We start from the raw sequence: 7,994 nt of genomic DNA, 5'->3' as shown, positions 1-7,994 counted from the left end.
TGAATATTATCATGTGGCAATGATTTGGGTATGGAAGAGTGCCCAAAAAGTTTGAGGGTAATAGGAGGGATCTGGATAACACTTGCTTTACAATGTGCCAATCTGGCCATAAAATATAAATTCAACCTGGGCTCACATAGATGATTTGACTGAGCTACAATTTGGAGGAGGGTGATAATTTGGGCATATGAAGGAACTGTATAAATTTCATGTCATTTGGATATATAAAAATGGTACTTCCTTCACAATGCTTCTAGGGGGAAAAAACTTTGGAAATTTGCCGAGGAAGATTTACTGGGAAAATGGAGCTGAATTTTGTCATGAGGCAATGATTTTGATAGGAAAGTGTGCCCAAAATTTTTGAGGGCAATCAAGAATATATAAATAGCACTTCCTTCACAAAGTATTGCTGTGAACAGAATAGGAAAATGAATATTGTTGAATTATTTTTGAACTAGGCAAGGAAGGATTTTTACATATTTGACGAAGATATGACCCAAAGAATTTATGAGATTTTTTGGGGAATTTTGGGAATGGCAGAAATATAGGTTGCTTCACAACCTACAGCAAAAATTGACACATGGACATGACACATAGGCAAAATTGGTGAGATGGCGCCTAGTCATCACAACCCACCACAATTTACAAGGCTATGACCATCTATATTGGTCGTTGACAACTAGAGATAAGGCAGCGGACCAGCGCTGTTTGCTTTATGACCATTTCGTGTAAGGAAATTATGACCTTTCTGACCAAAATGGCCGCAATGGTTTAGGGTTTGGAGCCCCCCGAACATCTTTTGACCAATTGGTCTCAAATGGTCATAGATCTATGACCAATTCTTCCAGGGTTACTGACAGAAGGTCACTAGTTGACATATTTCTTGTAGTGTATTCTCCCGTGCGAGAAAACATCAGGTGCTCTCGCAGCTTGGATGCTACGGTGATACGAGCTTCGAGGTTGTTTGATCTGAGATCCAATGGCATCTGAGCAGTCTTTGTGCTTTTAAGCAGTGGCCAAACTCTTTGGGGGCTTTTCTGCAAAAAAACCATTTGAACCACCGAGGAGTTGTTGGGTCACAAATCCAAAAGCTCCGAAGAGCTTGTATCACAAAAGCATCTGAGGTGTGGTAACACATGATATTCTTACATATAGGAGAATATGATGTCCTCCTTCATCTTAGATGCTACGATGATACGAGCTTTGAGGTTGTTGGATATGGGATCCAAGGGCATCTGAGTAGTTTTTGTACAAATTGTGTGCTATTCTGAAACTCATTAAGGTTTCCTGTAAAAATATTAAGACATCACGTGAGCTGCTATATCTCAGATCTACAAGCTCCAAGAAACTCATATCAGCATATAGCATCTAAGGTGTGGGGGCACATGATATTATCGCGGGGAGGAGGGGGGGTGCACAACCAATCAGTGTTTGGGAGCTAGGGTGGGGACAAATATAATCTAAACAATCCTAAACAGAGCTTCACAAATTTATCTAAGGTCGAGGGGTTAACCCCCGACAATCTACATAGCTCCGCCTAAACACAACATTTGCATGTAGTGTAGTACTAGACTTAATATTCATGTTTCTCGTTCCTGTTCATTTTAAATATTGAATTGAGGACCATGCATGTCTTACATTTTGCTCCCTTCGTTCCTAAATATTAGTCTTTTTAGAGATTTCAAATGGACTGGCACATATGGATGTATATAGACATATTTTAGAGTGTAGATTCACTCATTTTGCTCTATATGTTGTCACTTGTTGAAATATCTAAAAGACTAATATTTTGGAACAGAAGGAGTATTTTTGAATTCGTGTCATACATGCATGGTTTGGAAAAATAGATGCACTATACTTATTGGATTGTTGTTGTGTTCGTGTGTGTGTCTGTGGTCATATCCTTGATACATACAAAGTTTACTCACCATCATATTGTTCATCTTTTAAATTTGAATTTGCAATGAAAAACTTACTAGGGATACCATGAAATGTGAAATCCACATTGAGATCACTATATCACAAACTCACTCTAATTCAAGAAGTCGTCATAAACCAATTACCACGTTGAGATTACTATTTGCAAGGAAAATACGGGCATTGCAATACACATATATTCGTTTCGCAATTTAAAAGATTCCTTTCGTATTCTCGAATGGTACCCAACGGCGTACTGGCCAGACCTTGGCTCGTGTTGATCGTAAAAAAACAGGCTCGTGTCCTTATGGTGGCGTGCGTGGTACGCACATGATCCAAACCCAACCAGTCGAGCCTCCGTGTTTTGAGTCGAAATATCTGGCGGCCAGAATTCCAGCCCTAGGAAATTCCCCTCATGTCCCCAGTCCATAATGACTACCAATGAACAATGGAGGGATGATTTAGTAACTAGACAACATTACCTACCGTGTCGAGCACGGCTCAATTCCCTCGGTCGCCACTCCCCAAGGTCACCCGTCAACTGCATTTCCTAGTACTACTACTACACTAGGATGAGCACATAATTGAGCTTGTTTGTTCGTGCCTAGTACTTCATTTAATATATCAGGGACCCCTCAAAAAAAGAGTTAATATATCAGGCAATGCACTGGTACGGATGGATTATCCTTTTACTCTGCATATATAACTTGTGTGAAGTCTAACTAAGCAAAATGTATGACCAAATCCTTTCCTAAGAAATACAACAGGACAAATGTATCCCTCTTTAATTTATTGCATGATGCAGGTTATGATATTGTTTCGAATCCTGGATTTTAAATTTCAGAAAGTCCAAAAGTGACCAGAAATTCATGAAACGGAGCATGGTCACGTGATATGGCACAAATATTCCTTCATAATTTTTTTTCTTCAATTTGAGACAAGCTGCTTATGGAAAGTTGCACAAATGAAGAGAAAAGGTATTTTGGAACAAAGACCTGTCACGTTAAGGCGAATGCTTTCACTGTTGAAACCGTGGGCGTTTACGTGCCGCCACGAGTCCCGCTTCTCATCGGCAGGTGGCATTCGAGCAAGCATGTGAGTCGACGGGAGGCATGCGAGAAGACCGCTGCACCGGCTGACAGGGAGGCATGCGAGTAGACCGCTGCACAGGCTCACCGAGAGGTGAGCAATTTGACCAAGCTCCGCCGCCCACCTTCGTCCCAACTTCTCCCACTTTTAATGTCGCCGGCGCCGCAGTTTAAAATCAACCCCGCACTACCCGGTATCGTTAGAATCTTCTCTCTTCCTCTCCAATTCTCCTGTCGCCTACCTCCAACCATCCTGACCTAAACGTATGCCATGCCGCATCACGATGGTCTGCCCTTAGTCTTCCAGTTGCCTCAGGAAGACATCCAGTCGGAGTCTCGAGAACATAAGGTGCTTTGGGACAAGCTTGAACCGACCTTGCGGGAAGACACCGCGCCTGTCCCTGCTCCCGTTCCGGCTCCCGTCGCACCTACTATGCCAGCGCCCATCCCTCTGGTATTGATGGGCTGGGAGCCGCACATTGTCGCCGAGCTTGTTGCCATAGGATTCCACGAGGTCCCCGCCGACTTTCACGCGCCCCTGCACCTGCCAGCGCATGCGCCTGCGCGTGCACTGACGCGCACGCTCGTGCCGGTGCCCGTGCACCTACCAGCGCATGCGCCTGCGTGTGCACTGACGTGCGTGCCCATCCGGTGCCCGTGCACACAAATGTCTCCGCTGCGCCGTTGCCAGTGCCTATCCCCACGTGGGTGCCAGTGCCCCCCTCAGCGGCATGGATGGCCGCCGTCGACCGCTTCCTTGCACCAATGTCAGTCGCCTCCTCCCGCCAATTGACTCGCTCCTGGAGACCAAAGTCTAGAATATTGTGGCCTTCCTTGAAGCTAGGGACAACGTCCAGGAGTACGCCAACAACGGCGCAAGTCGCCACCGTCGCCGTCGGTTAGTGGCCCGACGACACATAGAGTACGGCAGAGGAGCCGCTTCCCACCGCAAGACGCCCCCGCCGCCGCCGCGTAATCTAAATTTGCCATGAAAAATGTTCAGATTGCCATGCTTAAAATCCGAATGTTTATCATTTCCATTTATTTAGATCGATCATCGTATGAATCTAAAGTCGGAGTCATACTGAATGAAATCTATGGTTTGATCGATTGAATGTTCTGCTAGAGCCGTATCAAATTAAATATAAAACGTCATCAAGCCACATGTATTGCTTCTCATCCAACGACCTACACTGCTTCAATGTCGAGCGCTCAACACGTTTGGCATGCAGTTAATTTCATGCCAAAAATAGTTCTAATCATATAATAACACATGAATAATATCCTATTTAATATCTGCATGCACTTAATATACCTCTAGATTAAATTGCATTGCACGTACACATTTACTAGTACTACTAGTACATGAAACTGGTGCTGTAACTTGTGAACCCGTCCAGATATGGTCAACGGCAACATCGCCCGCGAGTTCTTCGTGTTTGCCCGTCTGTCTAAATGCAGAAGGGGAGGAGAGAGAGAGAGCACACATGGAACCCACTAGTAAGTTAAGGCGAATAGTACGTGCTAACGAGCCAGTCCCACTAATGTACTAAAAATAATATTACATGTTATCCATTAAATAGGCTGTTGTAATATAAAAACATTATATGAACAAAGGGGGGTACAACAAACATTGTTGTTCTACCTATGTTGCCTATTGATGTGCGGCTTGAAGGCCTTGGTCACATGTTCGATCCTTGTCCTTTATTTTTTTAATTTGTATATGGGTCCAAATTTGTTTGATGATAGGTGGGCCCCTCGTTGTGTAGTTTGTGGCACTTTAATTTGTGGGTCGAAATTTGTTCCATTCCAAGTGGACTATTGGTGTGTAGATTTGTAGCTTATTTGTAATAATCAGTGTTTTTTGCAATGATACCATGGTGCGACGTTGAAGGCGAGAAAGGACGTGCAAGAAAGCGATGACCGAGCCAGAGGGAAATCAACTGGGGGAGGTGCGGGGGTTGCAACGGTGTTTGGAGTAGTTGTGGGCCGAATGCTACAAAAATATAATCTACCACCAGAATAAATACCTACACAAATTAATCCAAGGTTGGAGTCCCCCTCGCAATGTAAATAGCTCCGGCTCTACGAGGGATGGAGAGGTAGCTTCAATGTGTGGAAGATACGGCGTGAGAAAGCGAGGTCAATCGAGAGACATACAGATAGATAGACAAAGTGAGCGTGGTCCGACATTCATTGAAAAGATATATATGCTCTGGAGAGATATTGTCCGATTGAGCTCTTGGGAAGGGTGAGGGCTGTAAGATAGAGCTTGAGAGATGATCATGTCACAGACATGTAGATATATGTTGTGCGTGGGTGGAAGCAAGGTCAATCGATTACATATATAAAGGGAGAGAGATTGAGCGAGTGTGGGTCATCGTGCGATCGAAAGAGTGATATGGGTTGGAGAGAGTGACCTAGATAGACAATGTGCGTGAGACAGTATACAATATGAATATATCGAATTGGGCTCAAACATGGAGATATATCGTTTGTGTCCAAGAAAGAGCGAGGTCAATCGAGACATACAAAGAGAGACAGAGAGAGGGAGGGAGGGAGAGAGAGAGAGAGATTGAGAGAGCATGGCCCGCCATGAGGTCGAAAGAGTGGGGCGGCTTGGATGGATGACCTAGATAGACAATATGCATGAGAGAGTATAAAGTGTGTCGATAGAGGCCCGAACAGGGAGATATATCATTTTTGTGTGAAAGAAAATGAGGTTAATCGAGACTCAGATAAAGAGAGCGAGATTGAGTGAGTGTGGCCCACCGTGCGGAAGAAAGAGTCAGACGGTCTCGAGGAAGTGACCTAGATAGACAATGTGTGTGCGTGCGCACGAGAGTTTGGGGGCTAGATAGGCAATGCATGTATCTAGCGAGAGAGGGTGGGAGAGAGAGATCGGCATGGGGTGCAATGGAGGGTGTGTGAGGTAAATACATTTGGTAACAGAGTGGAAAAGGGGGTTGTATAGTTGACAGAGTTAGAGATCGAAACATGGAGAGAAAGAATGAACGTGTGTTAGAAACCGATAGCTTCCTAAGGTGGTTAGGAGTGGAAGATTGACCGATACAGGAAGTATGTAGTGTGTGTGCCGAGGGGGGGGCTAAAAACAACATTTGAATGTAGATAGTACTAGACTTAATATCGATGTTTCAATTTGGTGTACATTGTAAGATTTAAACTGAGGACCATGCACATGCGTAATTATTTTGAATTCGTGCCATACTAGGTTTGGAAAAGTTGACATTGACTCGATTGTTGTGCTATTTTTGTAGGTCATATGTTTGAATCCATCCAAAAGTTTTCTCACTACCATGGTGTTCATCATATACAAATGAATTTGTATTAAAAAGTAGCATGGATACAGTGAAATGCGAAATCCACGTTAGAATTGGAGATCGCTATGTGACACACAAACTAATTCAAATAACTAATTATGTGACACATACTCTAATCCATGTTAGCATGGATACCGTGGATACCATTTCATTTTTTTAAATAATTCCTCATTAATTAATTTATATCCTTTCGAATGACTAATTAATTGCAAGGAAAACAGGGGCATGGTAATACATACACATTCGTTTGCAAATGAAAGAAGATTCGTTTGCATTCTCAAATCTCCTCTCAAATGTAGGTGCACCGGGCAGACCAGGGTCGTGTCGTGGTGGTCGCGTGTGTCGTACGGATGCTTAGCACCCAGCCACCCACCCCCCTCCGTCCCTCCCCCCTCCCCCCAAAAAAAGGACGATGACAAAATAAGTTCGTGGTTCCATGTTTCGGATTGAAATATCTGGCGGCCCCAATACAAGCCCTGCAAAATCTCCCTTCTCCACCGTATCCTTCCACGCCCAGATTGCTCATATCCCCAATTCGCCGCCAACCCAAGCAAAGTTCGAATCTCCCCTTGTCTTGTCTCTTTCCCCACCTATGTGCCGGAAGACGATGACGAAGACGACGGTCCCGCTTCACCACCGCACCGGAGCTACCTCATCTACGCCCTCGTGAACCGCACCGGGTGGTCCACCGACAATGTCAGCCTCCGCATCCGACGAGCACATCGTCGCACCTCCGCCCCCGAGGCCGTTGGGGCTTCACCAACGGTCTCGTCCACCGCATCGTAGCGCTTCGCTGCCACACAAGATCTGCATCTGTGCGTGGCCAGCCAATGCCAACGCATCACCCTCAATGGCTCTGAAGTGACCCGCACTCTAGCTAGGCGAGCATGCCCAAACGCCAGCCTGAACTAGGTATCCACATATCACTCCCTTGGGCACTGTTCCAACGATGTTTGGAAATCCTTTCACTGCTCTCTTAGCTTATGCACCTATGCAACTCTGACTTCAACTCTTATTTCTTCTAGAGATATCATCTGAAACAAGCAAAACCATTTCTTAGCGAAGCATGACGGTGCTACGGGATCTGGTACACATCCTGCACACTCGTATAACCTTGTAAGTATCTGTCCTCCGGTACAACAGCAAGGTCGATTCCTCTTATTTGATCAACCATTCGTCGTGTCAAAAATGCAGAGGGTGATGCAAGGAGAAGAAGGCCTGCACATCCAAGCAAGTGGTAACATGGACTTGTACATGGAACATCCCAAGTGCAAGCAGAGCTGAAGTGAGCCCGTACAACGAGCTAGCGCAAGTCCCTGCATTTCATTCAATTCGTACTGGCATGCGTGTATGATTTGTGTGCAGTGGCGATTCCACGAATTCAAGTTACCAGGGGCGAACATTTAACTTAAAAAATACGAAGGCACTTGCACTCCGGAAATCAACATAACTTGAGAAATGTGAAAAACCAGCTAATTATCCAAAGTAGTTTAGATTATAAAACACTAAATGATGCAAGCACCAAAAAACACAAAATGCAACATGGTGTACAAGGACTACTAACATGGTCTGTACCTGCTTGAATTATTCATTCTCTGGCTGAACCAATATATCTATCCAGTGCGCAAACTGCATAACAATATATCTA

Source organism: Triticum dicoccoides, chromosome 6A (genome assembly GCF_002162155.2).
Source record: "Triticum dicoccoides isolate Atlit2015 ecotype Zavitan chromosome 6A, WEW_v2.0, whole genome shotgun sequence".
Taxonomy (NCBI): domain Eukaryota; kingdom Viridiplantae; phylum Streptophyta; class Magnoliopsida; order Poales; family Poaceae; genus Triticum; species Triticum dicoccoides.
Note: the sequence above shows the minus strand (reverse complement) of the source record.